Source organism: Rutilus rutilus (assembly GCF_951802725.1).
Source record: "Rutilus rutilus genome assembly, chromosome: 3".
NCBI classification, from domain to species: domain Eukaryota; kingdom Metazoa; phylum Chordata; class Actinopteri; order Cypriniformes; family Leuciscidae; genus Rutilus; species Rutilus rutilus.
The window spans coordinates 42,780,014-42,795,189 of NC_140211.1; the positions used below are offsets into that span (position 1 = coordinate 42,780,014).

General features: G+C 39.2%; 1 long non-coding RNA gene across 1 annotated transcript; it reads right to left on the bottom strand.

Annotated features, from left to right (window-relative positions):
- Positions 1-4,842: 4,842 nt before the first annotated feature.
- Positions 4,843-6,505, bottom strand: LOC311288138. The gene is made up of 4 exons (XR_014626889.1): positions 6,325-6,505; positions 6,003-6,174; positions 5,761-5,909; positions 4,843-5,241 (listed from the first exon to the last, which is right to left on the bottom strand). It is a non-coding gene; the product is annotated as an uncharacterized lncRNA (long non-coding RNA).
- Between the last annotated feature and the right edge of the window lie 8,671 nt (positions 6,506-15,176).

A 15,176-nucleotide genomic window follows, 5' to 3' on the forward strand; every position in this document is an offset into this window, starting at 1 on the left:
ATGTTTACAGAATGTTTTTACAGAATTAACAATGATTACTTATAGAGAAAAGATAATTATTCTAGAACTGTATTGAAAATTATTGCAGCACATATTATCAATACTACTGTATTCGTGCAATACAGGAATATTACAGGACCTCATTTCTAGGAAAATGCAAAGCAATTAGAATCTCTTGAGTACTCCTCCCCCGACAGCAGCGCGTAATACACTAAACATAACAGCGATTTGAATCTATTGAGTAGGCTACTCCTGCTCTGAGAGCAGCGTGTAATACACTACAAATATAAGCGATTTTTACCTATTGAGTACTCCTGCCCTGAGAGCAGCGCGTAATACACTAAAATAACAGCGATTTGTACCTATTGAGTACTCCTGCCCTGAGAGCAGCGCGTAATACACTAAAAAATAAAAGCGATTTGTACCTATTGAGTACTCCTGCTCTGAGACCAGCGCGTAATGCACTAAAATAACAGCGATTTGAATCTATTGAGTACTCCTGCCCTGAGAGCAGCGCGTAATGCACTAAAAATAAAAGCGATTTGAATCTATTGAGTACTCCTGCCCTGAGAGCAGCGCGTAATACACTAAAAATAAAAGCGATTTGAATCTATTGAGTACTCCTGCCCTGAGAGCAGCGCGTAATACACTAAAAATAACAGCGATTTTAATCTATTGAGTACTCCTGCCCTGAGAGCAGTGCGTAATACTCTAAAAATAACAGCGATTTTAATCTATTGAGTACTCTTGCCCTGAGAGCAGCGCGTAATACACTAAAATAACAGCGATTTGTATCTATTTAGTACTCCTGCCCTGAGAGCAGCGCATAATACACTAAAAATAACAGCGATTTGAATCTATTGAGTACTCCTGCCCTGAGAGCAGCACGTAATACACTAAACATAACAGCGATTTGAATCTATTGAGTACTCCTGCCCTGAGAGCAGCGCGTAATACACTAAAATAACAGCGATTTGAATCTATTGAGTAATCCTGCCCTGAGAGCAGCGCGTAATACTCTAAAAATAACAGCGATTTTAATCTATTGAGAACTCCTGCCCTAAGAGCAGCGCGTAATACACTAAACATAACAGCGATTTGAATCTATTGAGTAATCCTGCCCTGAGAGCAGCGCGTAATACTCTAAAAATAACAGCGATTTTAATCTATTGAGAACTCCTGCCCTGAGAGCAGCGCGTAATACACTAAAATAACAGCGATTTGAATCTATTGAGTAATCCTGCCCTGAGAGCAGCGCGTAATACACATAACAGCGATTTGATTCTATTGAGTACTCCTGCCCTGAGAGCAGCGCGTAATACACTAAAAATATAAGCGATTTGAATCTATTGAGTACTCCTGCCCTGAGAGCAGCGCGTAATACACTAAAATAACAGCGATTTGAATCTATTGAGTACTCCTGCCCTGAGAGCAGCGCGTAATACACTAAAAATATAAGTGATTTGAATCTATTGAGTACTCCTGCCCTGAGAGCAGCGCGTAATACACTAAAAATATAAGCGATTTGAATCTATTGAGCACTCCTGCCCTGAGAGCAGCGCGTAATACACTAAAAATAAAAGCGATTTTAATCTATTGAGTACTCCTGCCCTGAGAACAGCACTAAGGCGGGAGATATCATTTTGACCGTTAAAATATAATTTCAACAAGCTCTGTTCACGCATATCAATTTAACAGACAGCGAGGTAGCATTGGAAATGTATGTTTTACACCAGTTAACCCATAGTTATCAGATTTGTTGTGGTCAACTGATGAAACAGTCGAATCAAAATGCACATAATACGATATTTAGACGATGATTTTTAGTTCTGTGCATTTTAATGTTCGCTAATTATCTCAGTAAACGTTAGAAGATGTTGAATTTTAACAAAATATAATAATAAATTCACTTACCTTGCAATAAATGCGTTCTCCCACGAACATCTGTCTTGTTTTCCGATTAATCCTCAATCCTTCCACACCTCAAGTTCAAACGTCTTGACCCCGCCCTTGCTTCAGTTTCATTGGTTGAAGCTGTAAACCAATCATTTTCCTTTCTGCCCTCAGAACATGTTTGAGTAAGTAAAACTCCCATCTGCTTTTTTTCCAGTAATGGAGTCTTGCGTGGTGAGCGTGCATACAGGCGGTGGAGTGCATTACTTACTGTTTTCTTTGAGACAACAGTACCTGCTATCTGCAGGTCTTTTTGAAGCTCTCCACAAGTGATCCTTGGCTCTTGGACAACTCTTCTGATTATTCTTTTCACTCCTCTATCAGAAATCTTGCGAGGAGCACTGGTCGAGGCAAATTTATGGTGAAATTATTGTCTTTCCACTTCCGTATTATGGCCACAAAAGTGCTCACTGGACCATTCAGAAGCTTAGAATGGTGCCTATAACCAATGCCATCATTATGTTTTGCAACAATTAGGTTGCGAAGGTCTTGAGACAGCTCTTCGCTTTTACCCATCATGAGATGTGTCTTGTGTGACACCTTGGCAATGAGACCTTTTTGTTGGCCATCATTTGGGACTGAACCAGCTGTTATTAATTTCCACTGACAGGGGGCTGGATTGCTTTTTAATTACTGTAAGTTTTCAGCAGTTGTCTTGGCTTTCCATGCCTTTTTGCGCCTCCCTTTCTTCATGTGTTCAATACTTTTTCCCTGTGTCATTTCACATTATTACACACAACTTAATTTCTGAACTTATTTTTGTTGGTTTCTTTGTATGTATGGCTTACTTGGGTTGTTACCAACATCTGGTGAAAATTTCATGTCAATAGCACCTTTGGAAATATATTTACTGAGAAAAATGATGACGTGTTCAATACTTATTTCCCCCGCTGTATATATATATAAAACAGAAAACACCTGGGGCCTCAGTCATTTATAACCGTTGCGTATGCACAAAACAGGCCCTGAAAGAGCAAACACCACTTCCGTAACCACACCATAAGTTGTGATTTATAAAAACAAACTTGACGGGAAAATTTGTGCACCTGCACGCAAACTCTGACCCATGTGTAAGAAAATTTTGGAGATGGAGCAGTTTGGCGACACCGATGGTGAGCTGGAGTTAAATAAATTTTTGGTCACTTTTAGACAGAACATTAAGAAAATTATACATATACAGAAAGATAATACAAATATAATTTCACTCACCAAGCCTCTCACATGAAGCAAACATCCATCCATTCTTAAATGTCCGCGCCACCGAGCGCATTGGGCCGTTTAGTGAAACTGACGCATATTTATCTAATGGCAGATGAAGGAAAACCGTAAATCTTCATTATGAGTCCTAATCATAAATACAATGCATGTTCACAATAACAGTTTAAATAAATAAAATAATGATTTAAACTACGTGTTACTTCTGATATAAGCATTACATTTCATGAAATCATTACTGAGAAGTTACAACGTTTTTTTTTTTATATTCAATAAATATAAATATTTGTAGTGGATTTGTAGTGCTTTTGAACACTTGCCCTGTGGCGTGTTGTGTTTTAATGTTTTAACTACAGAGAGAATTGCTCATGATAACAGCAGATTGTCTGAGAAAATATTTTCGTGCAAATAATGCACAACAAGGCCTATCTGTTTCCGTTAAAGGGGTCATATAATGCCATTTTTGTACAAGCTAATATGTTTCTTTATGGTCTAAATTAAAAGTTTGTAATATACTTTAATTAAAAATTCTCATTAGTATTGTAAGAAAACACTAATTTTACCTGGTCAAAAACAGCTCTGTTTTCAGCACGCCGTTTCAGTGCATGTGTCTTTAAATGATAATGAGCTTTGCTCACCCCGCCCCTCTGTTCTGTGGGGCGTTCTGAAACAACACACGTGGACCGTTGCCTTGACAACAGTTCAGGTTATATTTTGGAACAAGAATGGCAACGGGAGTTTCTGGTGTATCGTCTTTGCAACCATACCAATTTGAACCTGAGTCGGACTCTGAACAAGATGACGGCCCCGAAGAAGTTCGACCATTACGGCTCGGACGGGACGTTTCTGAATGGTTGGTTAACGTAATGTCATTTTGATCTATTTTTGTATGTACTGGCACGGTAGAATAGTGAGATACAAACGCTATGTGTTTAACTTAACTTATGTAACGTTATAAGTTAGTTCGTTAACAGATTGATGCTGAAAAACTTTTTTTTGTAAATGTTATGCGTAAATGTATTGTGGAACGTTATGTCTGTGTTGACTGTTTCTAGCTGTAGTTGAAAGATCCCTAATAATTTGTTGTAAAGTACGTTTTATTTTTTAAGAAAACATTCAAGTACATATACAGTATTGTAATTACATTGATATTCCTGTTTCAGGTGCCTTTGTGGATTATGTAGGCAAATGCCTACAGAGGCTGAAAATATATGCTGCAGGGAGATACCACAGGTACAGTACTTTTCATAAATTGTATTGCTATTATGCAACAATCTTATAAAAATGTTAGCTCAGTTAACATATTCATAATTCTTAGGTTTTACGAAGATTACAGCAGCTGGAAAATCCTCCTCAATGTATGGTTGATCATCCAGGCCTGGAACCCGTTTGTTTAAATCTGTTTTCGCTTCAGAATGCATTAAACATCTACCGAGCAGACTATGGGCCTTTAGGTTTAAGGGGAATGTCAGGGTAGGTTTTGTTTAGATTCATAAAGTTCACTATGGGTATCAACTGAAGTGTAATTTAATAATCGCATAACATACCATTCACCATGAAGTAACAAATAATCAATAAGACACAAAAATGATTGGACTAACATTTATTGACAGAAAAACTGATAGTTTTACTGAATTCCACTGAGGTATGTGATAAAGTAAGTAACAGCAAAAATAATGGACCAAAAACAAACATCAATAATTGAATGAAATTATAAAAAATTATTTGAAATTTTTTCATTTATTTTCTGAGCCGTTACAGGTTTTTGGCATACCGAAGTTTCGTCAGCTGGTGTTGGGGCATTCTGGGCTCGAGAATCAGGGTTGTGCTGCCCTCCTGTGTGGTTCAACGAATAAGGGCAGAGTTCCCAAACACTCAAGGACAATATGTAGGGTTCAGACCTGCCCTTGATTGAACCTGGACACGTAGCTGTCGATCACTGTCTGTTTGTCTGGTTTGTGAAACTGGGACGTGAGATCCGAGGTACGGAGATCTTTAGGATTTCGTCCATATAAGGAGATGAGTCCACAACCACATCCTCAAAGATCAGTTGTAACAAGTTGTCCACATAGTCTGTTATAAAAAAAAAAAAAAAAAAAAAAATAATTATATATATATATATATATATATGAAGAGTTCAGATGCAAAAGCCTCTAAGTGCCATCTGAAATTTTCTTCTAGAATGATCATTTTTATAAAGCTTGTATATTTAAGTTAAGTAATTTCACTTAAATGACAATTAATAGGTAATCTTCATTGCCATTTAAGTGAAATTACTGACCTTAAATATACGAGCTTGATAAAAATTATCATTCTAGAAGAAAATTTCAGATGGCACTTAGAGGCTTTTGCATCTGAACTCTTCATATATATATATATATATATATATATATATATATATATATAGTTGATATTTTCAGTTTACTCAGAAGTTTTGTTTCTCACTTAGTATAGTGAATACAAGGTTTTGTATATAATAGGCTACTGTCTATATAAAGTAAATAATTATAAAAAAAAATATGTTCATCTTCTGATATTACGTCTGTACAAACAATGACTATTTTGAATTTAAATAAAAGTTTGTACACTCACGGAAGGTTGGTTCTACTTTCACTGGCTTTGCAGAGCATTGTCCTTTCTTGTATTTTGGGAAAACCACTTTAAAAAGTGGCTCTCCAGCTGCTGTCGTGGCTTGGGGACGCTCAGCATTCTCATTAAAATGCAGGGCTGCCAGGTAGAGTCTATAGAGAATAAATAATGGTTAACCATTAGTTAGGGGACACTTGCATGATTGAAAATTTGTATACAGTCCTTTCACAATTATTTTGAGTAACCTGCATAGCATTCCCAGGAAAGAAAAGACAACATTCTTTGGCGCAAATCGCAGAATTACGCTGTGGAACGCCTCCAGGGATGAGGTCTGATGGTGAGGGCTCAGTTTTTCAACATCCTTCAGAATCCTCTTGTTTTTGAGGATTTTCTCTAATCGAGTGAAGGCAGTTGTTTCTGGTGTGAAAATAAAACTTGTTAAAATGTATATTTAAAAATAATTAAAAAATTAAATGAATGTACATAACTTACAAAATTATGTATATCTATATAATATGCAAATAGACACATGAGTTACATTGACACCAGCTAATAGTGTAAACACACCTGCTCTCAACCACTTGCTCTTGTCCGTTGTATTGCGCTGCGGATGTAAACACTGTGGGAAAACGGGATCATCATGTGTGTGTTTGTCTTGGATATGATTAAGAATTGATGTCCACTTTGCCACTCGCTCTGGTCCTGTTGAAGAAGAAGCTGCTGTCCAATATATGTGGTTTTTTATACTGCGATACCACTTCTGCACTTTTTCACAGTCTTTGTTCTGAGCCATCTTCAGCAGTTTCTTTGATACTCCTAATAATATAAACAAACAAACAAACAAACTTTAATTCAGCCATGCATAAAGATACAGTGTGTTTAGTGTACACAATATAATAAAATAGAATTTCTGGTCAAAGGTAGGCTTTTGTATCAATATTTTGTAAAACAATTCTAATGATCTGTTTAAAATATAACCAGTCTGTAAGACTATGACAGTCATTATGCACATAAACAACACATACCCATAAATAAGCTAATACCTTTTTCAATGTGCCATACATCATAATACTGTGTGATGTTGGCCTCCCGCAGGTATTTTTGTATTTGAGGGTGCCGGTCTGTAACAATGCTGTCAAATGTCACACTGTGTGCCCTTAAAAGATCAAGGCTCCTCCTCAGACCCTCTTTCTCCATGTTGTTGCTCCCACCAACTTCATTACTCTGATTACAAAATAATGAGCATACATGACAATTGTTGACAATGCCTGTGATGTTAGCGAATAGCTACACAGTAAAAAGATCATTGTGCATTTTGTCTGTACAATTACTTTATTACATTGCATAAGCATGTTAAACTCACCTGAACTAGTTGCAGATCAATAATAGTGCTGGTCCCTAGGTCCATCACCGAGTAGCTTCCAAACTTAGCTGAATGACCTTTACATAAAAAATTAATGTTCACTTTGTATTACATTCAGTATTTCTTATTATTACTTTCACAGTAATATGTAAACTGACACAGTTGTGCAGCCTTTAGTACCTGGTGAATCTGCCCTCATGTCTCCACCCAGAACAATGTTCTGTTGCTGTTTGAGCTGCTGCAACATCCCATCCTGTGCTGTCCTCCAGCTATGTACAATTGCACTTGCAGGCTGTATGTACCTCCGAGCATGCACTTGAAAGGTGGTGTAGTGAATCATTTTCAGATTCATTGCCTGGAATACCTAAGGTCAGAAAAGAAGATTCCTTCATTTAGCATAACTTCATCAACAGTATGAAAATTTAATTTTGTTACATGTTTATCTTTGTGATATTACTTGCAAATATAAATTATTGGCTACACAGTAAAATCCTCACCATCCTACCTTTTTAACTTTAAAGAAAGAGGCACCATTGGCATACACTGCAACAGAAAGCTGGAGGTTCCCTGCAGGAGTGCTTTGTATAATTGGTTGACTATTCCATTTTCTGAAGTAGTCACATTGTGGGCAGCGTTGTTCCACAGAGAGGAATGTTCCAAAAACTTTCCTCTGTACATTTGTAACCCGATGGCACACAGGGCACTGCTCAAAGAGCTGCATCAGGCAATTTTCATAGACTATGTAAGTAGCTGTCTTGTGAACCGGCTTTGAAGACTCAAATCTAATAGAATAATAACGAATTTTTAAAATTACAAAAATTACTAAAAATGTAATAATATAATTGAAATAATTGCAACATTTAACAAAAAACTTGTCACTTATGTCACATCTGTTGGCTCAGTCAAGGTTGTGACAGAGTCAGCTGGATCATATGTGGAATCCATAGGATCTTCCACTTTCAATGTTGAACTGGCTCCAGAAGGGTCCTCCTCTCCCTCCAGTACCTCCAAGCGAGATCTCTTATTTGGCCTCTTTATTGGTGTCGATGTTAGGAGTGGTATTGACTGGCTAACACCCATATCTGGGTAAAACATTGTTGTCTGTGTGCCTGTTACAAAATAGTTGTCATTTTCATACCGTTAATTAATATAAAGCAATAAATATTAATACAATAACACAAAAAATGAATATATGACTTAACACTATATAAGCAAACCTGTGCTTTTGTAGTGCGGACGTAAAGTTTTCATGGAGAGCTGGGTGCCAACTGTGCACAGTTTCTTTTGGCTGGCCACATCTTGAGTCACCTCCAATTCTTCAGATGTGCTTGCCTATACAAAAGCAAAAATCCTTCATGAAGTGCAAGCGATTTGCAAAGATTAATATACAGTTTAATAAAACGTTATGTAGTACAAGTAAACCAAGTGTAACTTAGTGTTACCACGTTAACTATAACACCTGTGTACACAGTTTCTATAACACATTAACCATAACGCGTTTTTCATTATTATACAGTATAGGATTATGAGTTGTTTTGAGAACGTCGTTACATAGAAACATGCCGTAATGTACCCTACGATGCAGTAATGAGTGTAAACATTAGCCACATTCATCATAAAGTGCAAGTGATTTGCAAATATTAATATACAGGTTAATAAAACGTTATACTTACTTCTTCTGGAATTGCAGCAGGCACACGAATAGTTGGTACAGAATCGTTTTTCAGTAGCAGCCTCTTAGCAAACCCAGCTTTAAACTGACACTCGTTTAAAAAGCAGTCTGGTGAGAAATGATTAGCGCAAACATAATAGCATTTAGATCGACCGGTGGGAATATTCCCTTCCAAAATAAAACTCAGCCACTGCGTCTTCAGCGGGTCGGATTTCGGAACAGTAAAACGACTGCTGTGCTCGTTATTGCAGCTAAGAACTGAACACCACAATCGCTTAGACGCCATTCTCCTCCAGCATATCAACAACGGCGGACTACTATGACGACAGCAGTCACAGCTCGCTCAGGGCGGGTCTTGTGTTGAAACACGGCTGTCAATCACAATCCCGGGAGGGGCTTACGATCTTATGACGTCACAATATCGAACGGCTTGATTTCATAGATGGTCAAACATATAAGGAGATTAAAACAAAACCACTGGATGGATTTTAATCATGATAGGATGGTTGTGTACAGGCACTGCCAACAGACATTTCAGTGCAATCAACTTGTAAAAGTGCATGTACCATTATATGACCCCTTTAAAAATATAAATCAATTAAAAATACTATTTGGCCAGTGGAAAAGATTGAGAAAAACTTTATCTGTAATGTATTTTACACTATTTGATTTATTTATTCAAAAACAAGTCAAGGATAGGCTACTAAATAAATTTTATCAATGTAATGTGACGGCACATCCGTATCTCATTTTCCTAATGTCTTGTACCGTTAAATGTGGTATCACGTCGATGAATATGCATATGCAAATGATATGCAGATGAGGATATGCATAGTAAAACTAGGCGTTGTAAGCTCCATATATGGTTATTTCGGGGAGGTGATGCATGTGCGCACAATATTTCGCTGACTGGGATTTATAAAGTGAATTTTGAATTTTGCCTGGCAAAATATTGTAACCTGCAAGCCAAAAGGGTGGCTCACTCCAGAGCCAAGGCGGATGTCTACAGATGGGTGAGGGTGTTAAAGAACTTTTGGTGGACAGAAAAGACTCTGGACATCTATAGACTGGCGAACCGGGTGACACCAGAGGCTTTTTCAGTGCTACCTACAGTATAGTCCAAACTGTGGATGGGCACACAAAGGATAGGCAGGAGCTGCTGAAGGAGCAACCTAACCCTAAGTCCATTAACGCCCGATATAAAGGAGCACTTCCAAAAACTCCTCAACAGTGACAGCACAACTGAAATAGACATTACCAAACAAGAGTTCCATCAGAGAAGACATGGGGGAAACTATAACAGAGTTTCAAGATGCCATCAGGAGCCTTAAGGCCGCCGGTCCAGATGGGATCCCAGCGGAGTTCTTAAAGGAAGGTGGATCAGAGCTACTGTACCGCACTCATGCCATACTCCTCAAGGTCTGGGAAAAATCGGAGCTCAGGGACGCTCTAATAGTGACCACAACAATAGAACCAACCAATAGAATTGAGAAGGCTGAATGTGGAAATTACAGGGGTATTAGGGAAATGGTTTTAAAACATTTTTTTTAAACATTGAAAAAAAATAGTAAATACATTTTTGGAAATAAAAACTAAGAAAAATAATTAAAATTCATTGCTAATACACTTAACGAGTCACTCTGACCTGTTCTCTTTTATTAAAGCTCTGAGACTGGCAATAAAGCTAAAGACGCATATTTTTCATCAACACTTGACACAGTAATGCTACCACTTACTATATTCTATTCTATTCTATTCTATTCTATTCTATTCTATTCTATTCATCATTTTTATTTATTGAAATACGTATACGGTTCTAGACTAACTGGGACTTGTCACAGCACTTACCCTATTGTTGGTTTGATTGCTTCTATTGTTCTCATTTGTAAGTCGCTTTGGATAAGCATCTGCTAAATGATTAAATGTTAATGTAAAAAAAAACTCTTGCACATTTGAGGTTGACTATTTGTATTATAGCAATGTTCAATCTTATTTATGGGTAATTTCATTGTTTTTACAAAATATCCTTCATAATACATTAAAAAGCTAAAAATGTAGTATCTCCAATTCACCTGACATGTATGTTTTTGGATTGAAGGGGAAACTAGAGCACCTAAGGGAAATGGCCCTGCAACCGCTTTGAGTCCTTGATGTGGACCACAACACATTCCCAATTGTAGACACAAAAGTGTCATGCCTTGTCTCCACATTCACCACAGTATTTGCATTTTAAAAGAAACACTCTCATCAAAGGATGATCCTTCATAGGTAGGGCAATTGAAAACATTACCCTCAGTTTATCCTCTTTAAACAGAGGATACAAAGAACTGCTGAAACCAGTTGATAATCAAAAACAATAATCAAGTTTTTTTTTTTCAACAATGTTTTTTTATTGATTTTCCAATAAAACAAACAATAACCAAATAACAAAGATTATATCACTAAAAGGAAAATAAGTTACAAAAACATTCCAAATATGTTGATCAAAGCAGCAGTAATTAAAATAAAACAAAACAGAACAAAAATATGTCACGCTCAGAATATTAATACATGCACCTTCTTATTTCTTAAGGAAATCAATTAAAGGTGCCCACATCTCTTCAAATTGTTGTGCTTTACCCCTTGTAATGTACATTAACTTCTCTAAAGTAACACACATTGCCATCTCCTTGATCCAAGAGTGTGCAGAGATGGTCCCCCTATAGATAGTCTATTGATAGTCTGCTGACTATAACTTACTTTACAAGTACTTATCTACTTACTCTCATCAGGGTAGTATCTGTAGATTGTCTATTAAATGTTTGTAGCAATCATTACACTGTATGTAACATGTAAACTGCTATTAAATATTCTGTCAGTAAAGTGTTACCAATGTGTTATCAATTTAGGTTGTAGATGTTCAACAGCATATTTGTAGACATGCAACAAATCCTCAACAGGTTCTCAATAGTACTTTAAATAGTCAGCATGTAGATATTAACCAATGTATCAACAGACTTTCAGTTAACATGCAGTTGTCTATAAGTAGCAACACAACATCATTTCAAATGAACCACAAGTATAAATCTGGTTAGGTATACTTGATCTTTTACTTTCGCAAGGATTTTCAGAAGTGCTCTACTAACTGTTTGTTGCATATACATTTTAGGTTGTAGATGTTCAACAGCATATTTGCAGACATGCAACAAATCCTCAACAGGTTCTCAGTACTTTAAAGTACAGCAAAGCCAGAGCTTTTAAGTAGTCAGCATGTAGCTATTAACCAATGTATCAACAGACTTTCAGTTAACATGCAGTTCCCTTTCGTCAGCAGGGAACTCCGACGCCTCGTCGGGGGAGTTCCCCTGACGAATTGGGATCACGCTAGGGAGACCAATTGCCTACGAGTGAATTAAAACGAGCCAATGAAAATTGGCATGCAGGATTTGCATTCCGCAGCCCGCCTACCAGCGCGGGTATAAGAAGGCGGAAGCAACGCATGCATAGTGCTTTTAGCTTCGGAGCCGACCGATTGTGTCCTCTCTGAGTGAATGAGTTTTAAGATTGTATCTATCTTACGCTCTACGAGTCTGCTGTTTCGGGAAGGGATATCTCTGTGTTGGTGAGACGGCGTTTCAGCGACCGTGCGATTTCCTGTCTGCCGGCTGCGTCTACACGCTGTTAATTCAAAAGCTGTTTTCACAGCTGGTAAACGGTTGAGTGCGCACAGCGGGCTTGCAGTTTCCCCGCTGTGTTGCCGCGTTGGGTCCCTGTGTGCTTCAGCACAATAAAGAGAGTACTTTCTTCCTGAAAGAGCAATACGAGTGAAGATTGCGTCCTTTTCAGGATGATGTTTCACTCGTGTGTTTCTGGATGCGATCGTTTCCTGTCCTCATTTGACAGCCGCGATCGCTGTTTCACATGCCTAATCAGTGTGTTGAAGCTGCGTTCGTGGGTGGTTCATGTTCTCTCATGAGTGCATGACCACGTCGGCACGTTGTTCGTCTCTCCTTTTTCGTAAGGGCTTGAGCCGCTCAGCGTGCCGTGTGCCGTCGAGCTGCCGGTTGACAGCGCGGGTTGTCATGGCAACCCAGCGCGCGTCATTCGGCGCTCAAGATGCACGGTCAAGATCAAGACTCGCGTGCCTCTATGAGGTGAGTCCCTTTGCTTATTCCCCGATCTAGTTTCTCTTCTGGTGCACCAGAAGAGGACTACTTTGGCTAATAACATTGGTGATCTGAGGGTTACAGTGAGCACGAACCACTCACTCCTCTAGCGCATCGCAAACATGCTGAGACTGTGTTCGTGGGTGGTTTATGCTTTCTTATGAGAGCATGACCACGTCGGCGCGTTGTTCGCCTTGCCTGAAGGCTTGAGTGGCCAGCCATTGTGTGTCATCGAGGCGATGGCCACGTTCACTGTCTTGCATGTCTGGTTGACGGCCACGATCACTGTTTCACATGCCTAATCAGTGTGTTGAGACTGCGTTCGTGGGTGGTTCATGTTCTCTCATGAGTGCATGACCACGTCGGCACGTTGTTCGTCTCCCCTTTTTCGTAAGGGCTTGAGCCGCTCAGCGTGCCGTGTGCCGTCGAGGCTTTCGGATGGGATTCTGGTCCTTCTCATGAGGGACCAAGCATTTGTGACCCGTCACGGAAACCAGGGACACAAGTCGGCAGCACAACTTTCGAGCAAAATGAGAAAGACGCGGTTTTTTTTCAAAATTGGTGATTTTCGTTTTTTTGCAGAATCTGTTAGTTGAGATCACGAAGAAGCCTCTCCATGTTTGAGATAGCAGTATTGGTGTATTTAAAAGCGTACATTTTGATGTTGAAATCGGCTTGTTTTTCGGAGATTCTAGCACGCAGTAGGGGCGTGTCATTGTCGGTGCGTATTTCCATACTGAATAAGCCGGCGTGGCTACTTATTATGCAGCGCTCTGGCCGGCTCTATCTGATTTCAAAATTCAATGAAGATGGACGCCAATAACATTACGATGTCCAGCAATCGATTTAAATAGTAGGTTACATGGGGTTTAATTTGTCGTTTAATGAGATGTAGCCTAATACATGTTGTCAGTGCCAATACATAGATCCGCCTATATAATTAACGTGTGTATGAATGGTACAGTTGTAGAGCTTTTGCCAGCCGTGTCAGAGGTTGAGAGTTCGAATCCGCCCTTGTATAGGTTTTTTTTTTTTTTTCTCGTATAGTTTTTTTTCTCTCATCAAAACGATTATGTTCATCAGTGGTTGTATATCAAGCAGGGACACGCAAACATTTGAATTATTTAGTTATTTCAACAGAACGAATAGAGAGTATTCGCAACGCAACGGATTGAAGCGCGCGTCGAGTGAAGACAATGCAGTGTGTGCGCGAGCCACACGAGTAAACACTGTATCTGCGCCACTGATCGCAGCGGCAACGAGCACTTTGATCACTTGATTAAAAAAAACACATTTCAGCGCTAGTATCTTATTTAAAAAACGAATGAAATGAATGCTCTGCCAGTTAACTGGAGATGTTTTATTTAGAGAATTTGTAGAATTGGTACATTCAGGGGGGAGGGGGAGACGGGGGAGCTTTACAGGGGGTATGACTTATCTAAATGAGATGTAAATGAGCCCTATTGTCATTCCCAGAAGGGCGAGAACTTGCCAATCTTTAGAAGCAGATTTCTACCATTTCAGTTTTTTTGAGTGCCTACCTTCAAATGGCCACAACTTCTCCAAATATTATCAGATTTCCATGTGTTACACATCGTTGGACAGCTTGAATACTACACTTTCAGAATATGTGAATAACTCAAAATGCCCCAGAACCGACTTGTGTCCCTACTTTCCGTGACTGGTCACATTTCATTCGGGGCCCCAGGGGAGGACAGATGTCGATCGCTACATTGGAGAGAGGGCTGTTATACTCTGAAAATGATGCTGAGTTCCTACTATAATGGTGTGTTCTCATGCTGAAGGTCCAGACTTGACAGCCACACTTTCCTGGGCTATTCTAAAGTGCCTGGATGGGTGTGAAATTTTTTGGCAGTATGGAAGCATTTTGGTGCCAAGATGGCAAGCCAAACATGCCTAAATCTGCAGAAGTTTTTCCTCTCTCACTACCCCTGCACATTCAGTGCACGTGGGTAGTTCTGACTCGGAGTGGAGCTGCGCTTTATGACTGACCGTGATTAGTCACAGCGCTGGCCTTCGGTCAGACGATGTCCACACTGGTGGTCCAGAAGCGCCCCAAAACCAGCCTGCTTGGAGTTCGTTTCCCCTCCAGCAAAAGGAAGGGAAATGACCCTGAGAGGAGCGACCCAGAGTATGTGACGTCTGCTCTTCGGGAGTGCGTGTCATCACCACTCCTTCCCCCGGAGGAGGGCCGGTTGGAGAATTTCGTTTCTGTTCC